This window comes from Podarcis liolepis (genome assembly GCF_965112155.1).
Source record: "Podarcis liolepis genome assembly, chromosome: 11".
In the NCBI taxonomy this organism is placed as follows: Eukaryota; Metazoa; Chordata; class Lepidosauria; order Squamata; family Lacertidae; genus Podarcis; species Podarcis liolepis.
In genome coordinates, this window is record NC_139565.1 from 50,589,665 (window position 1) to 50,606,486 (window position 16,822).

The following is a 16,822-nucleotide window of genomic DNA, read 5'->3' on the forward strand; positions in this document are numbered from 1 at the left end:
CAACGGGAGGCCCCATTAGCTAAAGTGGTGCTTCAGGTTAAGAACAGTTTCAGGTTAAGTACAGACCTCCAGAACGAATTAAGTACTTAACCCGAGGTACCACTGTAAGGCCCATGGTTGCAAATCCAGAACTGGTGTTAAGTACCTGCTTGCATTAATAATAATAATAATAATAATAATAATAATAATAATAATAATAATAATAATTTATACCCTGCCCATCTGGCTGGGTCTTCCCAGCCACCCTGGGTGGCTTCCAACAAAGTATTAAAATACAGTGGTCTGTTAAACATTAAAAGCTTCCCTAAACAGGGCTGCCTTCAGATAGAAGACATCTGGTAGTTGTTCTTCTCTTCGACATCTGGTGGGAGGGCGTTCCACAGGGAGGGCGCCACTACCGAGAAGGCCCTCTGCCTGCTTCCCTGTAACATTTAGCATGCAGGGCCCCCTCCCCTTTCATGCAAATAAAGATCCCCATCAGCTGGCAGTTGTAATAATTATCAGCAGTAAGAGGTGCCTTCACTGCAGCTGTCCTGAAGGAAACCTCTCCTCTGAAGCATTGGGTGGGAATCGCCACACACTAAGGAAAGAAGAAGAGCTTGCTGAATCTGACCAGTGGCTCGTCTAGGCCAGCATCCTGCTCTCACGAGATGCCTGTGGGAAACCGGCAAGCAGGAACGGAGCCCAAGAGCAGCCTCACCTCTGGTGCCAATGAGCAGGATTTCCTCCCAATGCGAATGAGAGGGAGGGAGAGGAGCTAGCAGTAAACGTAAGATGAGGAGAGTAAAGTCAATTCTCAGAACAGTACAGTGGTACCTCGGGTTACAGGTGCTTCAGGTTACATACGCTTCAGGTTACAGACTCCACTAACCCAGAAATAGTACCTTGGGTTAAGCACTTTACCTCAGGATGAGAACAGAAATTGTGTGGCGGCAGCGGGAAGCCCCATTAGCTAAAGTGGTACCTCAGGTTAAGAACAATTTCAGGTTAAGAACGGACCTCCAGAGCGAATTACGTTCTTAACCCGAGGTAGCACTGTACTATTTTTTAAAAAATACACCGCCATGTGACCCCTGCCAGGAGATTCCCCATGTAAACTGCTGCTGCAGATGAAAGATGATGGTGAGGAGCTTTTATAGAGAGGAGACAAATACACATTTACATGTGATGTTGGAATAAAAAGAAAACGGAACAGTGAGTTTGCCGTAGGGTGAGGCAGCCTCCCCTAGAAGGCAGATTTTTAGGAATCGAAAGGCAGGAAGTGGTAAATTATTTAGCTGCAGTTTTATTCCTGAGGGGCGACATCAAGATTATCTGCCTTGGGGAGCGAAAAGATTTGGTCCATCTCTGTGAAAGTGAATATGGAAGGAGATAGCGATTGGGAGACACAGATAAGATGGGAAATGTTAATACCTGCTTTCAATCTTTTGGAAAATCAAAGGAGATATTAGGCTTCTGGGGTTTTTAAAGAGTCAATTCACACATTCCTTCTCTTATGAGAGGAAGTTAACACAGATTTACTTGATTTGAGTGGTTTGAATCTACTCCATCACTTATCTCAGTTTTTCTGACATGGATGCCTGAAGCCTACTCCTGACTGCTGTAGGCAATGGATTGGGTGCTCAAGGGCTAGTTTCTCTCTTTTGTTACCCTGCATAGCAAAATATTGTCTAGATAATAAATCATTAATCATCATTATTTACACTGAGATATCTGTGGACGTGGCATTTTGCGAAGAACAGGCCTGATAGGTCCCTGACTCTAGCATCTTACAATCTGAAAAGAAATACAGGGAAAGGGAGGAGACAGGGGGAGGAGTATGTTGTTATTTCAAATTACATGCACTTTGGCTCAGTGACAACATTGGGCATTAGGACTAGGTGTTGTTCCAAAGGATTCTAGGGAAAGATGGGCTTTGATGAGGAAGGGAGAGAGGCAGATATAAGGACACAAGAAGAGCCTTGATAGATAGGTGCTGGTTCAGCATCTTGTTATCACAATGGCCAAGCAAAGCAGGTGTGCTGATGGGGAGGACCTCAGTGTAATAATAATAATAATAATAATAATAATAATAGAATTATTATTTATACCCCGCCTATCTGGGCGGCTTTCAACAAAATATTAAAATACAGTAATGCATCAAGCATTAAAAGCTTCCCTAAACAGGGCTGCCTTCAGATGTCTTCTAAAAGTCTGGTAGTTGTTGTTCTCTTTGACATCTGGTGGGAGGGTGTTCCACAGGGCGGGTGCCACTACCGAGAAGGCCCTCTGCCTGGTTCCCTATAACTTGGCTTCTTGCAGTGAGGGGGAACAGCACTAGACCCACTTGTGATTCCCAACAACTGTCACTGTCAATATATGGTAGCCAATGTGGTGCCCTCCAGATGTTGTTGGACTACACATCCCATCATCCCTGACCATGCTAGCTGAGGCTGATGGGAGTCCAACATCTGGAGGGCACTGCGTTGGCTATATATGCTGGCTATATATGCTGGCTGGGGTTGATGAGACCTGGAATGGTGCTCTAGTGTGAACCAGTCAATTTCTAAGGCAGTGGTGGCGAACCACGGTGCTTCCCAAGAGCAGGGCACACTTGCTGGCTGTGGGCAATGGACATAACAGTACAGTCAGGCTAGCTACCAGCCACGCAGAAGCTGAAGAGAAGCTGGACCAACATCTGTCCCTCCAGGCAAGCATCACAGTTCACACAGAAATTCCAGTTACAGATAGGTAGCCGTGTTGGTCTGCCATAGTCAAAATAAAAAAATTCCTTCCAGTAGCACCTTATATATAGAAGGATCTGGCAACTTCTGTTTCAGTGTATCTGAAGAAGTGTGCATGCACACGAAAGCTCATACCAAGAACTAACTTAGTTGGTCTTTAAGGTGCTACTGGAAGGAATTTTTTTATTTTGACAGAAATTCCAGCCAGGCAAAAGCACTTGAGGAGGCTGTGGAACCGGACCATTGAAGGCTGCATCCTGGCAAGAGTGGGTCTGGCCTGTAACAGTCCCAAGGGCCAGATGGAAAGCCTTCAAGGGCCACCTTCTGACTCTGGGTTTGAGGATCTCCACCAACAGGGTTTCTTAGCGCTTTCTGCTTTTATTTCTGTAGACCAAAATGTCTGCCCTTTTGTATATCTGCCTAATCATGTATATTTTCACTGTGCCTTTTGCTTTTAAAGGGTTGGGGCTTCCGTAACTTCAAAGATGTGATTTCCTTGGGGGCATGGCATGGGTGATGGATTGTAGGGACATCAAGGAGAAGGGCTGACATTTTTCAAAGTTACATGTCCGTGGCTCAGCCACAACTAATATTTGCTAGCCATTGATCTGACTTCCCTTGCTGTTATTCTTTAACTTCAGCGTGAGGTTCAAAGTTCTGTCATTTGTTTAAAAACTGATTTCATTGCTAGGGCATGTCCTCCAGCTAATCTAACAAGTGATAGAGGGCCGGAGGGGGAAATAGAAGGGGGGGGGGGACTGACCAGGTGGAAATTTCTGATGCTTGCAGGCAGAAGAAAAATGCACGCTTAAGTGTCAACATGTGGCCGTGCCATGTAGGAAATAGTCCAGCATTATTAAAGATAAGAATACTGACTATAAGGATCTTAAAAGCACAAACTATAAGGATTACGTTTCACACACTGCAAACATGGAAGCAAACCTAGTTTGTCTCAGATTCTACTCTTGCCAGTGAGATCCAGCAAACCATAGTGGACAACAGGTGTGTTTGCAAATACATATTTCTGGCAGTGCTACTGGACACACTGAGGGAGACACTTGATTTCTTTAAGGTGTACCTCTCAGAAAGCAGTGTGTGAAATATCTCTCAGTGGCTGCATGCTGATTTCAGTGTTCAAGGGAGCGCTTTTTGCCAAACATTGCCTGGGTCCTGGGCCCACCCTGGAATGCCCTGAAATGCGGCCCAGTGTCTTGATATTTAGACAGCTACCAAATGTATTTTTGTTCAAGAGCGATTTCCCTGGTGTGACCCAGTCATTTTAAGGAATATTGACTAGAAATTGTTGTTAGGAGAGCAGGCAGCTTGGATGACTTGAACTGAAAGTTCAAAGGCTTTATTCATGCAGGAGCAGATTTTTATTTGCAGGAACTGTTTATAGGATGAGTAGAGGAGAGAAATAACAGGCATCTTCTCTCATCATGTTAGGCGAGACAAAACAAAATGGCTCAGCTTTTAGGGATGAACTTAGACAGAGGGGCTACAAGCAAAGTGTTGGCTTGATTGCTAGATAAAGAGTGGGCTTGTGTGGTTTAAAGTAACACATGCAATAGCTAAAGGCTCAAAAGAAGGAAATGTATTTGCTTTTCTCCAACATTTGTTTTATTGTTTTTAGTTGATTTGAGACTGTAGTTTTTGTATTTTATATTATTTTATTGTAAACCACTTTAGTAGCTTAGGGCTGTGAAGTAATTTGCAAGTCAATGTATTCTCCCATTGTAGACGTGTTTGTTTACCAATATCTGCAGATCAGTGCATCCTGCTTATACTGCCTCTTGCACAGGTATGTCTTGCATCAACCAGGACTCAGGTCTTTTCCTCCATGGCACCCAGGCTTTGGGATAACTTATCAGGAGGTTAGGCAGGGACCATCTTGATCATCAATCTGACATGTTTTGAAGATCTACTTGTTCATGCAAACACTTACCAATTTGTATTGTTACTAACAATCATTGTTAGTAATTAATCTTATTGACCTGGTTTTTTCTACGGTGGATTTGTATTGTTGCAAATGGTTTTTTAAAATGCCTTATAATATGGAGTATTAATGTATTTTTAATATATAATTTTTTTCTTTCCATACTGCCCTAGGGTTTCTTTTAATGGAGAGTGGTATATAGATGCTTTTAATAAAAGCAACCACCACCATCATAATGTGTCCTTTTCATTTATTTATTTATTCAATAGGTATGGAGCCATTTTCAAAACATCCGGTTCCTAGTACATCTTAGGCACTTCCAGATATTAAATAATATTGATTTTTAATATATTAACTGGACCCATTCATTTTAATACAAGCAGCACTGTGAATGCTCTCTGAAGGATATAAGCCAGTTTTTTTTTTGTTTTTTTTTGCATTTTAAAATTTTATTAGTTTTCAACCAGTTATACATTTATATCCATATCATAACATTCTTATCCATTTTGGACTTCCTTCAACGTTACTGACAATCATTCGTAGTTTTCCCCTTTCATACGCATTCTGTTCTTACATATTGCCGTTATCCCACCCTTCCTACATTATTTGTAACTGACACTACTTATTGATTCTTTACAGTGCCTCTTTTAACCCCACTAGCGTTGTATTTACATCACAGTTGTTTTCCAGATACCCCACAAATTTCCCCCAGTCTTGAATAAACTTTTGGTCTTTGGCATATCTAATTTTCCCTGTTAATTTATCCAGTTCTACATATTCTATCAATTTTTCTCTCCACTCTTCCACCGTAGGAATTTCCTCCTGCTTCCATCTCTGTGCTAACACCATTCTTGCGGCCGTTGCCGCGTACTGAAAAAGTTTGCGGTCCTTTCTTTCTATGTCTTTTCTTACCATACCCAATAGGAAGATTTCTGGTCTTTTAACAAAGGTGTATCTCAGCATCTTTTTCATTTCGTTATAAATCTCCTCCCAAAAACTTTTAATTTTTTTACATTCCCACCATTGATGGTAAAATGTCCCCTCTATCTGTCTACATTTCCAGCATTTGTTATCTACCTTATACATTCTTGCCAACCTCACTGGTGTCATATACCACCTATAAAGCATCTTCATCATATTTTCTTTCAGAAGCGTACAGGCCGTAAATTTTATGTTCACCTTCCATAACCTTTCCCAGTCCTCCAATTGGATATTGTAACCGAAATCCCTCACCCACTGGACCATCACTGATTTCACTTCCTCGTCCTTCGTGTTCCATTCCAGCAGTATTTTATACATTTTCGACAGATTTTTACATTCATTGTTCACTATCTCCTTTTGATACCTAGACTCTTTTTCCTCATAACCCCTTTCCTTCACCTCCTTTTTGAACATTTCATTAATCTGAAAATAGTGCAACCAATCATATGTAAAAACTTTAACCTGGTCATATGGTTTTACTTTCCACTTTCCTCCTTCGTTTATCACCATTTCTTCATATTTTCCCCACTTTCCTCTCATGTTGATTTTCTTTACCCCCATTATCTCTAACGGAGATAACCAGTGAGGAGTTTTGGGTTCTAATATGTTTTTATATCTATCCCAAACCTCTATTAAAGCGCCTCTGAAAACATGGTTACCGAACCCCTTATGAACCCTTTTTTTATCACACCAGAGGTAGGCGTGCCACCCAAATCTGTTATTAAATCCTTCCAGGTCTAAAAGTTCATTATTTTCCAATTTTACCCACTCTTTTATCCAGCACAAACATGCTGCCTCATAATACAGTCTCATGTCTGGTAGGGAGAAGCCACCTCTTTCTTTTATATCAGTCAATAGTTTAAATTTAATTCTGGGCTTCTTCCCTTCCCAGACATATCTTGAGATCACCTTTTGCCAATCTTTGAAGTCTTTTGTGCCTTTTATTATGGGTAAAGTTTGGAACAGAAATAACAGCTTGGGGAGCACCATCATTTTAATCATTGAAATTCGTCCCCAGAACGATAATTTCATTCTGGCCCAGGTCTCCATATCTTTTTTTATTCTATTCCATACTGGGGTGTAATTATTCTGATACAAATCGATGTTCTTTCCAGAAAGCCATATTCCCAGGTATTTAACTTTTCTAGCCACCTCAATCCCTGTTCTTTGCTGCAGTAGTTCAATCTTATCTTGGTCTAAATTTTTGACAATCATTTTTGTTTTCCCTTTGTTCAATTTAAATCCTGCTAAAGTTCCAAATTTCCCTATCTCTTCCAAACTCTCCTTTATACTTTCCATCGGCTCTTCCACAGTCAAAACCACATCGTCTGCATAGGCTTTAACTTTGTACTCATTGACCCCTAATGTAACCCCTTTAATTTGTCTGTTTTGTCTTATTGCATTTAGTAAGGTTTCCAAAATCACTATAAATAACAGTGGCGAAAGGGGGCATCCCTGTCTTGTTCCCTTAGCTATTTTAATATCTTCAGAGATGACGTTGTTGACTATCAGTCTTGCTTTCTGTTCTGTGTAGATTGCCTTTATACCATTCAGAAATTCCTGTCCCATCTCCATAACCTCCAGGTTTTTCAACATAAAGTCCCAGACTACGTTATCAAACGCTTTCTCAGCGTCTACAAAAATTAGGCTTGCTGGTTTGTCACACCTATCTGAAAGAAATTCAATAATATTAACTATATTCCTTGTATTATCACTTATTTGTCTTCCTGGCAAAAAACCAGCTTGGTCTTTGTGTATAATTTTTGATAGTATCTTTTTTAATCTTTTGGCTAGAACGCCAGCAAAGATCTTATAGTCCGTATTTAATAGGGAGATAGGTCTGTAATTCTTAATCTGTGTTGGATCCGAATCTTGTTTTGGAATTATAGTGATAAAGGCCTCTTTCCATGTTTCAGGGATGTCCCTTTCTTTTAAGATGTTATTCATTACTTCCGTCAGCGGGGCTGTCAACTTATCTTTCATTTCTTTATAGTAGCTTGATGTAAACCCATCTGGGCCCGGTGCCTTCCCTCTTTTCAGTTCATTAATCACTTCTTCTACCTCTTCTCTACGTATTAGGGCATTAAGTTGTTCTTTCTGATCTGTCGGGATCTTCTTCAACATCTTTTCTTCCAGATATCTTTCGATTTCCTCCTTGTTATTCCTTTCGTTATTCCTATATAATTGTGTATAAAAATCCACAAACCCTTTTCTGATTTCTTTCGGGTCTGTAATTTCTTCCCCATTTAATTCAATTTTGTTGATTAGTGTTTGTTCTTTCCTTCTTTTTACCTGCCAAGCAAGCCATTTTCCAGATTTATTTGCGAACTCAAAGTTTTTTTGTCTTAACATTTTTATATTCCATTCGACCTCCTTATTTATTAACATTGCGAATTGGGTTTGTAGAGCCTTTATTTCCTGCTTTATCTTCTCATTATTAGGTTTTTTTAATCAATTTTTGTTCATTATCCGTAATTTGTCTCAGAATCTCTCTTGTCTTTTTTTCTTTGTTATTCTTTTTCCACGCATTTTGTTGGATACAAAGGCCCCTCATCACTGCCTTGGATGCATCCCATACTACACTCATTTTTGTCCCTTTATCTGAATTATCTTGAAAGTATTCTGACAATTTTTTCTGTATTTTTTCAACAAATTTTTGATCGTCCCAGAGATTATCGTTCAATCTCCATCTGAAAGTTCGTTCTTCGAGTCCTTTTAACTCCATCTTAATCGGGTTGTGGTCTGAAATAACTTTAGCTTGTATTTCAATTTTTTGGATTCTTGGTACTAATTCGTTCGACACCCAAATTTGGTCTATTCTTGACATTGATTGGTTTGGTTCTGAATGGTACGTAAATTGTTTTTCTAACGGATGCCTAAATCTCCAGATGTCAATTAGGTTACAGTTCTTAATCATCGTAAAAAAGGTCTTTGGTAACTTCCCTTCATTGTTCTTTGTTTTCCTCAATCTATCCATTTCTGTTGATACCACGCCGTTCAAATCTCCCATTATTATAATTTTTTTATCCATATATTCAAATAGTTTTTCTTCCAATAATCTGAAAAATTCTGTCTTATTCCCATTTGGGGCGTAGACTCCAACAATTATCAGTTCTTCGCCTTGCCATTTAATCTGAGCCGCTATTATTCTTCCTTCCTCATCCTTAAATAATTGACGGGACTCAATTTTATTTTGGATATATAGAACCACCCCTCTTTTTTTCTTTTTATCTGAGGATATAAATTCGTTCCCTAACCTTTTATTGATAAGGATCTTCCTATGTTTTTTGGCCACATGCGTTTCTTGCAGGCATATGATATCTAAATTCTTCTTCTTTAGAATACGTTCAATTCCGTTCCGTTTCTTCTTATTGTTCATTCCATTAATATTCCAGTTCCATAATTTTAACATCATTCTCCTTTACACTATCTAAATTTGAGAGTTTACACTTAAAGTCTTTCACTTAAAGCCAGTTCTAAATGGATTTTCTTATTATATTTTATTTGATCATTAGTATAATGACCTATTCAGTTAAATAATAAAATTTGATATACCTCAATTAACCACCCATCTTTTAAGCAATTAACTTGATTAAATATTGGAAACCCTCAACAAAATTGCACTTTTGGAGGCTCTGGAGGAGGGGGTGGGGAAAGAGGACAAGAGAGTTTCCTAAATTTGAAGCCACCATTTTCTGGCTGCTGATAACACACGCTTCAAATTTGCCGAAGGGAGGATCAGGACTAGGTTCTTGGAGGATCCCACACCTAAGATTTTTTTGTTGTGGTCAGTAATTAGCTGGGGGCAATTTTTATTCTGTGATAACATATTTGGTTAGTCACTCCAATGAATATGAATACGGATTGGTTAACTGGATTTCCTGGATCAAGGACAACATACTCAGAGTAGACCCAATGAAAAGCCCATTGATTTCAGGGGGTTTACTTATTTACACCATCACTTTAAACCATGGGTAGGCAAACTAAGGTTTGGGGGCCCACCCTGGAATCAGCTACCAGCTGAAATGCGGCCTAGTGTCTTGATATTTAGACAGTTACCAAATGTATTTTTGTTCAAGAGCGATTTCCCTGGTGTGACCCAGTCATTTTAAGGAATATTGACTAGAAATTGTTGTTAGGAGAGCATGCAGCTTGGATGACTTGAATTGAAAGTTCAAAGGCTTTATTCATGCAGGAGCAGATTTTTATTTGCAGGAACTGTTTATAGGATGAGTAGAGGAGAGAAATAACAGGCATCTTCTCTCACCATGTTAGGCGAGACAAAACAAAACGGCTTGGCTATTATGGATGAACCTAGACAGAGGGGCTACAAGCAAAGTGTTGGCTTGATTGCTAGATTTATTTATTTTTCTAATTGGATACATTGGAATGACGGTTTATTTGCCAGATAAAGCAAAAGTAAAGTCTACATTATGTGTGAATTGTGTTTGGTGTGAGTCCTTTCTGTGTTGCTATTAGAAATGCACTGTTTCTGAATATGCACTGTTTGGAAATGCACACTTGAATATAGTCATAGATCAAGCAGGACTATGTTGATTGATCACCTTACATTTAAGATTTTCTCTGTTGATATTCCTGCTGATTTTGTGTGATTTTTCTTAAATTTGTAAATAGTACGTTTTAAAAAGAGTAGTGTTTGAAATACAAATATTAAACTTTCAAGGAAACAAGCCATATAATTTAAAGTACAATATGTGTCTATTTTCATAACTTCTTATTAAATTTTTCTTCTCCATCAGTTGAACAATAGCCAGTAATTCCCTTCATAAATCTTAAGAAAATAAAATGGAAAAGGAACATGATCTTTAATCAAATCAGCATTTATGTTTGTATATCTAATGGAAGTATGTTTTCAAAGATATTCCAAATTAGAACACTGGATTATATTCAACTAAGGCCTCCTCAGAGCAGACCATTGAAATGTATGAACCTAAGATGATCATGTCCATTAGCTTCAATGGGTCTATTATGATTAGAACGAGTGTTGAATACCATCCAGTGTGTTATTTACTTTGTTGGCATCCATCTGTCTTGGGAGACAATAGACTACTACTCTATAACAAAGTTTTTACGATAGCTCACTTATGCATTTGCTGTTTTGCTTATTTTTTCAACACACAAATCTATAAGCTCATTATGGCAGATGAGCTCATTATCCTCCCTGTCCAGAAGTAGTTAAGCAATCTAATGGGTTTGGAAACACAACAAATTTCTTCTGGAATGTTTGAAAGCTTTTACCATTTGGAAGTTGTCTTCATTCAGGCTGAAAGATAGTTTCAGAACTCAAGTGTCCTCTTTGAAAGATTTACTGTGAATTCCAAGAATCCTGATTTCAGCAAATCAGAAGTTAAAGTGAAGCGGAAAAATTGCTCTTGTTCCCCTTGAACGTCAATCCTGGTGCAGAATTCAGAGGCACCAGTTTGAAGATACAACGCCAAACCCGGCCCGACTGCACTTGGCTGCCAGTCAGTTTCCTGGCCCAGTTCAAAGTGTTGGTTTTGATCTAGAAAGCCTTCAAAGGCTCAGGATCACAATACCTTCTCAAGGATTGCCTCTCCCCATATGAACTGACCCAGACCCTGAAATCATCCTCTGAGGCCCTTCTTAGTGTCGACCCTCCACAAAATGTCTGCAGGGTGGCAACACAAGAATAGAACTTTCCTGCAGCGGCTTCCAACTTCCAACATATTTTTAGGTGCCAGGCAAAAATGCTCTTCTCCCAGGCCTTTGGCTGATTAAACTATCTATGGCCTTTTAAACTGTGGGTGGGTGGGATTATTGTTTGGTTTGTTACTATGTTAGGTATTTTTGTGTTTTCATATTGTAAACTGCCCCGTGAACCTCGGGTGAAGGCGGTGTAGAAATTTTTAATAATACAGTGGTGCCTCGCAAGACGAAAAGAATCCATTCTGTGATCCTCTTCGTCTAGCGGTTTTTTCGTCTTGCGAAGCAAGCCCATTGAAGGATTAGCGGATTAGCGCTATTAGCGGCTTTTAGCAGCTTATCTGCTGATCGGATCAGCTGATAAGCGGCTGAGCGGCTTAGAAAAAGAGGGGGGGGAGGAAAAAAAACCAGCAGGAACTCGCAAGACATTGTCGTCTTGCGAAGCAAGCCCATAGGAAATTCGTTTTGCGAAGCACCTCCAAAACGGAAAACTCTTTCGTCTAGCGAGTTTTCCGTCTTGCGAGGCATTCGTCTTGCGGGGCACCACTGTAATACCATTAAGCTGGTTTACCAAAATTAAAAAAACACACCTTTCACTGAATGTGCACAGATATTGCCGGTTGTTTGTTCTTATAAAATAGAAGATATTACAACCAAGTTTATTCCCCCACCCCCGTGACAGTGCCTCTGCTGGTCCTTATTGCTCCAGCAAATGTGGTTTAAGAAGATGAGATGTTCATTCCCTTTATATCTACCGGCAACTTCCTCATGGTTTTGTTATCAGGTTTATGTCCTCTTGCTCTCCCTGCGGGAGTTTACTGGCTTGAATTTGGGCCTTATGCCCATCCAACATACAATGTGGCACTAAAATGGTTCACCTCCAGTTTCATATCCAGGTGTGTTATCCTCTTAATGTCTCACTAGACTCTTAACATCAGTCTTGAAATACCTACATTGGCTCCCAGTACGTTTCCGAGCACAATTCAAAGTGTTGGTGCTGACCTTTAAAGTCCTAAACGGCTTCGGCCCAGTATACCTGAAGGAGCGTCTCCACCTCCATCGTTCAGCCCGGACACTGAGGTCCAGCACCGAGGGCCTTCTGGCGGTTCCCTCCCTGCGAGAAGCCAAGTTACAGGGAACCAGGCAGAGGGCCTTCTTGGTAGTGGCACCTGTGGAACGCCATCTCATCAGATGTCAAGGAAATAAACAACTATCTGACTTTTGTAAGACCTCTGAAGGCAGCAGCCCTGTTCAGGGAAGTTTTTAATGACTGGTGTTTTAATGTATTTTTAATCTTTTGTTGGAAGCTGCCCAGATGGGCGGGGTATAAATAATAATAATTATTATTATTATCCATATGTTTTACAGCTGGAGACTGAATGTTGCAGCCGAAGAAGGCGCCTGAAACCTCTTTTGAGTATGTGCCTGCAAATATTGTTACACATCACTCCAACCCTCTGAAAATGAGAGACACCAGGTGTTCCAGTGCTTATCTAAGACTTGAAAGGAAGGTCAGTGGAAACTGTTGTGTCTTTAGGATATATGGGTTTGTTTGTGCATATATACAACCTGAACATAAGATGGAGGGCCTCACAGCATCAAGGCCCCAACAGATCTTGCTCCTATGTTAGTCACAGCTTTAGAGCCAGCACACAGCAAGGCATCTTTCTCCCCTCAGATCTTGCAGCATCTCTCTTCTTCCAGCTCACTCACACCCGGCAACTGTACATTCCAGCCCCCCTTGGATACCCTTTTTGGTTGAGTCTCCCTTGGGTAGTAGCAACCCAGCTCATCCATTTGAAATGAAGCAGAGCACCCTAAGTGCTACTTGGGGGTAGTTTTGGATCCCTCGGGTGAGAAACCAAGGCAGTGAATGGTATTTATACGAGGCACCTCGTTTATCTAATAGTTTTCTGTTCTGTCCTTTTGTTTTAGGGGGGTGAAAACAGATGATGTGTTACTGCCTGGCAGTTCGGAAAAGGTGGTTTCTGTTCCTCCTGCCCCCATGTGAACCCCTGCTATTGGGCGTATATTGTATGCCACCCCCCCACCTCCAGAATGAGAGGGACTGCTTGGCATGAATGCTTTATTTAGAGGGTGGGGTACATTGCTTTGTATGTCAGTATTTGTCTAGGTCTCATGAGTGGGCTGTTGAGGATGCAATGCAGAATTATCAGAACTGCGTGCTAGAGGAGTAAAGTTTGAGTACATTGTCGGGTTTCTGTGTTTGGTTGTTGTGCATGCGCTAATTATGTGTGGAATGCAATTTTAGCTGCCGTTTAAGCTCTGCTTGGGATGCGGGTGGTGCTGTGGGTTAAACCACAGAGCCTAGGACTTGCCAATCAGAAGGTCGGCGGTTCGAATCCCCGCGACGGGGTGAGCTCCCGTTGCTCGGTCCCTACGCCTGCCAACCTAGCAGTTCGAAAGCACAAAGTGCAAGTAGATAAATAGGTACCGCTCTGGTGGGAAGGTAAACGGCATTTCCGTGCGCTGCTCTGGTTCGCCAGAAGCGGCTTAGTCATGCTGGCCACATGACCCGGAAGCTGTACGCCAGCTCCCTCAGCCAATAAACCGAGACGAGCGCCGCAACCCCAGAGTCGGCCACAACTGGACCTAATGGTCAGGGGTCCCTTTACATTTAAGCTGTGCTTATGGGGTTGGGAATTTAATTGGATTGGGTTGTTTAATTACGTCATTGGGCATATGGTAGGTCAGAAAGAGTCTTTTTCTTTTCTTTTGCTCAGTTGCGAATTACAGTATTTTAAAACAAGAGTTTTCATTGTATTTTTTGGTAGGTACCTCGGTTTCCAAACATTATCCTTTCTGGAAGACCTTTCAGGTTCTGAAATTTTCGAAAACTGAAAACTCAGAACGGAAATCCCAATACAGAAGTCGTGTTTCTGGTTTGACTTCCGAGGCATGTTTGAAAACCGAAGCATTTACTTCCCGGTTTACAGCGTTCAAATTCCGAAACGTTCGTCAATGGAGATGTTCGAAAACCGAGATATCACTGTAGCTGATTTTCGGGTGTTTCATTCTGATGTTGACGAGGGTGCCTATCTAGTTAGGGGTGTTTTATAATGTGGATTCTCGCCCCCTTAGCATTTTTGTATTTGATCTTTGTTTATGATACGTTGTGAACTACTTTGAGCGATCCCTGCACCCTACTTAAATAAAACAAATAATATATTTGGTTGGGGAATAATCCAAATTTTAGAAACATAGCCAGTTTGTACGCTTCATTTGTAGTGCAACATCTTTCATCCAGTGTTCTCCCTCAGAATTTCAGAGAAGCAAACTTGTTCCGTTTTGTTTTTTTTAAAAAAAGCTTTAATTTTACATCTGCATTTGAGCATTCAAACCACCACAATCCTGGTTTGTTTTCATATTACTCACAGAAAACTAAAGTAGTAACAGAGGTGGGTAAGCTGTACTACTCATCTCTCCACCAACGTGTACAGATTTAAGTTCTTCCACAGGTGGAATGCTAACAAACAGTGACTTTTGAGATAGAATTCCTGCAGTCATGCTCACTCGCCACAGTGCAAAGGGCAACAAACAAAACCAACAGGTCATTTAGGTTGGTTTGCTATATTGGGATGAGGTGAGGAATGGGCTCTGACAAGGAGGCATGTGATTAGCCTTCACAGCAACGTCCTCTACTGATTTGTCAGCAAATGGTCAAATACATGAAGCTCAAAAATATAAAAGGGGGGGGGGAGAGACTTCAGGAACAGTACTGGCTGCAAGATAAATAAGCGAGAAAGATTCCTTCCCAACAGGGATTATGGCAGCACCTGGCGGCCTACAGCTGTGCCTGCCTCCTTTATTTTTAGGCTTCCTATGCCAGGAAGCCAAATCTACCCACTCTTTTAATTTCCCACAATGCACCTCCTCTAAGGCCTTTTGTTTTGTAGGACCCATCTCTCCTGCTCAGTCTATACTGTTCAACTTTGGTTGGGATGGTTTTGCTTTTTATAACTGCATGTTACGCTGTTGCAACCGGTCCTAAAACCTTATGGTTGAAGGGCAAGTAGGAATATGAAGAACGTTGTTGTGTGTCATTTGTGGGAAATTAAAATGGCGGCTCAACACAGGTAAGCCCACCGGGGGCCCACTTACCAAGAAAAGGAAGCCTGCCCCCAAGGACAATTTGCCCAGGACTCCCCAATGCGGGATCTGGCCCAACTCCTCCTGCTCTCCTTATTGGCTCCTCTTTCTAACACTACTTTTTTCTTAATTTGCTGCTCCAAAACACCAGAAGCTCCAGTTGGGAAAGAGGCCACAGGTGTGCTGTGCAGATGATTATTCATAGCCAGTACCACATTCTGGGACTGGTGTGGAAGCAATCTCATGTTATCTTAGTGCATCTGCTCACCTTTACTTGCTACCTGAGCTTTCAACTAGTGTTGCCAGGGACTGAAGCTGAGGCCAAGCAGGTAACAATCAGGAAGGCAGAAAGCTGCATAATTCCACCAATATGGATGAAATCTAGAAGCAGGTGGATTTTGATTTGTTTGGAAGACTGGCTCGACATTGCATGAAATGGAACATTTTTTCTGGATTTGGCCAGGCAAAAGTGACAATGGAACTAATCTGAAAACATTTCAAAACACCCATTTTAATCAGAAGGTGCACCTTGGCGGTTGCTGCTACAGTTCCCAGGCATATCTATATATGCTCAAGTTTCAGACTCCGTTCATGCCACAGAATAAAAATAAAATAAAATCCACATCTGTAAGTTTTCTCCCATTAACAGCCTGAAGGCTTATAATGCAGACCGACAAGCAAAAATGGCAGAAATGGGCTGCTGTGAAACAAGTGACTAAAAAGCACAACAAAAGGTTTGGGAAGCACAAAAGAGCAAACATAATGGAAGGTCACAGAGGAACAGTCTATAGCAAGATCAGAAAGCCTGTCTTTATGGCAGTGCATCCTAACACTTTGCTCTGTTTGTACTCTCTCCAAACCACACCATAAGATCCAGGGTCATTTCACAAACGTAGCTGGCTAGGAACACCTCAGGCTTCTGGGATCTACTTTTTAATTTTTTAAACCACCAATTAGAGGCACGTGTAGAATAATGGGGGCGAGTGAACAGCAGAGTCGTCAATTACGTACTGCGCTGCGTGACTCATCCACTGTATTTACAAATACAAGCCTACACCCGAGTCGGTGTTTCTAACACAAAACTCAAAGGAGCTGGTACAGCTCCCAAAGGCAACCAATTAATACTCGCATTTTACAGGCGAGGAGCACTGTGGCTAAGAAATTAGTGAATTAGCAATTTGGAAGAGATTTAATTTCCAAAGTGGCTTGCCATTGTTAAACTTACGGGAATGGAAAAAACAACACCACCACCTTCACTGATCTCCTGGAAGGTTACTCTGCAAATTTATACCAGAAGACCCCGGTGTAGGGTACCGGGTGATATTGGGGGGCAAATGGGCATGACTTAGCCCACTTGACAATTTGATTGTGTAACTGTATAATCCTT

General features: G+C 41.0%; 1 long non-coding RNA gene across 1 annotated transcript in view; it reads left to right on the forward strand.

Annotated features, from left to right (window-relative positions):
- LOC310689077 overlaps positions 1-14,514 on the forward strand; it is a 39,649-nt gene extending 25,135 nt beyond the window's left edge. The window contains exons 3-4 of the long non-coding RNA XR_014517282.1: positions 12,694-12,836; positions 14,121-14,514. This is a non-coding gene — a long non-coding RNA (uncharacterized lncRNA). The remainder of the gene's footprint in view (positions 1-12,693; positions 12,837-14,120) is intronic.
- The last annotated feature ends 2,308 nt before the right edge of the window (positions 14,515-16,822 follow it).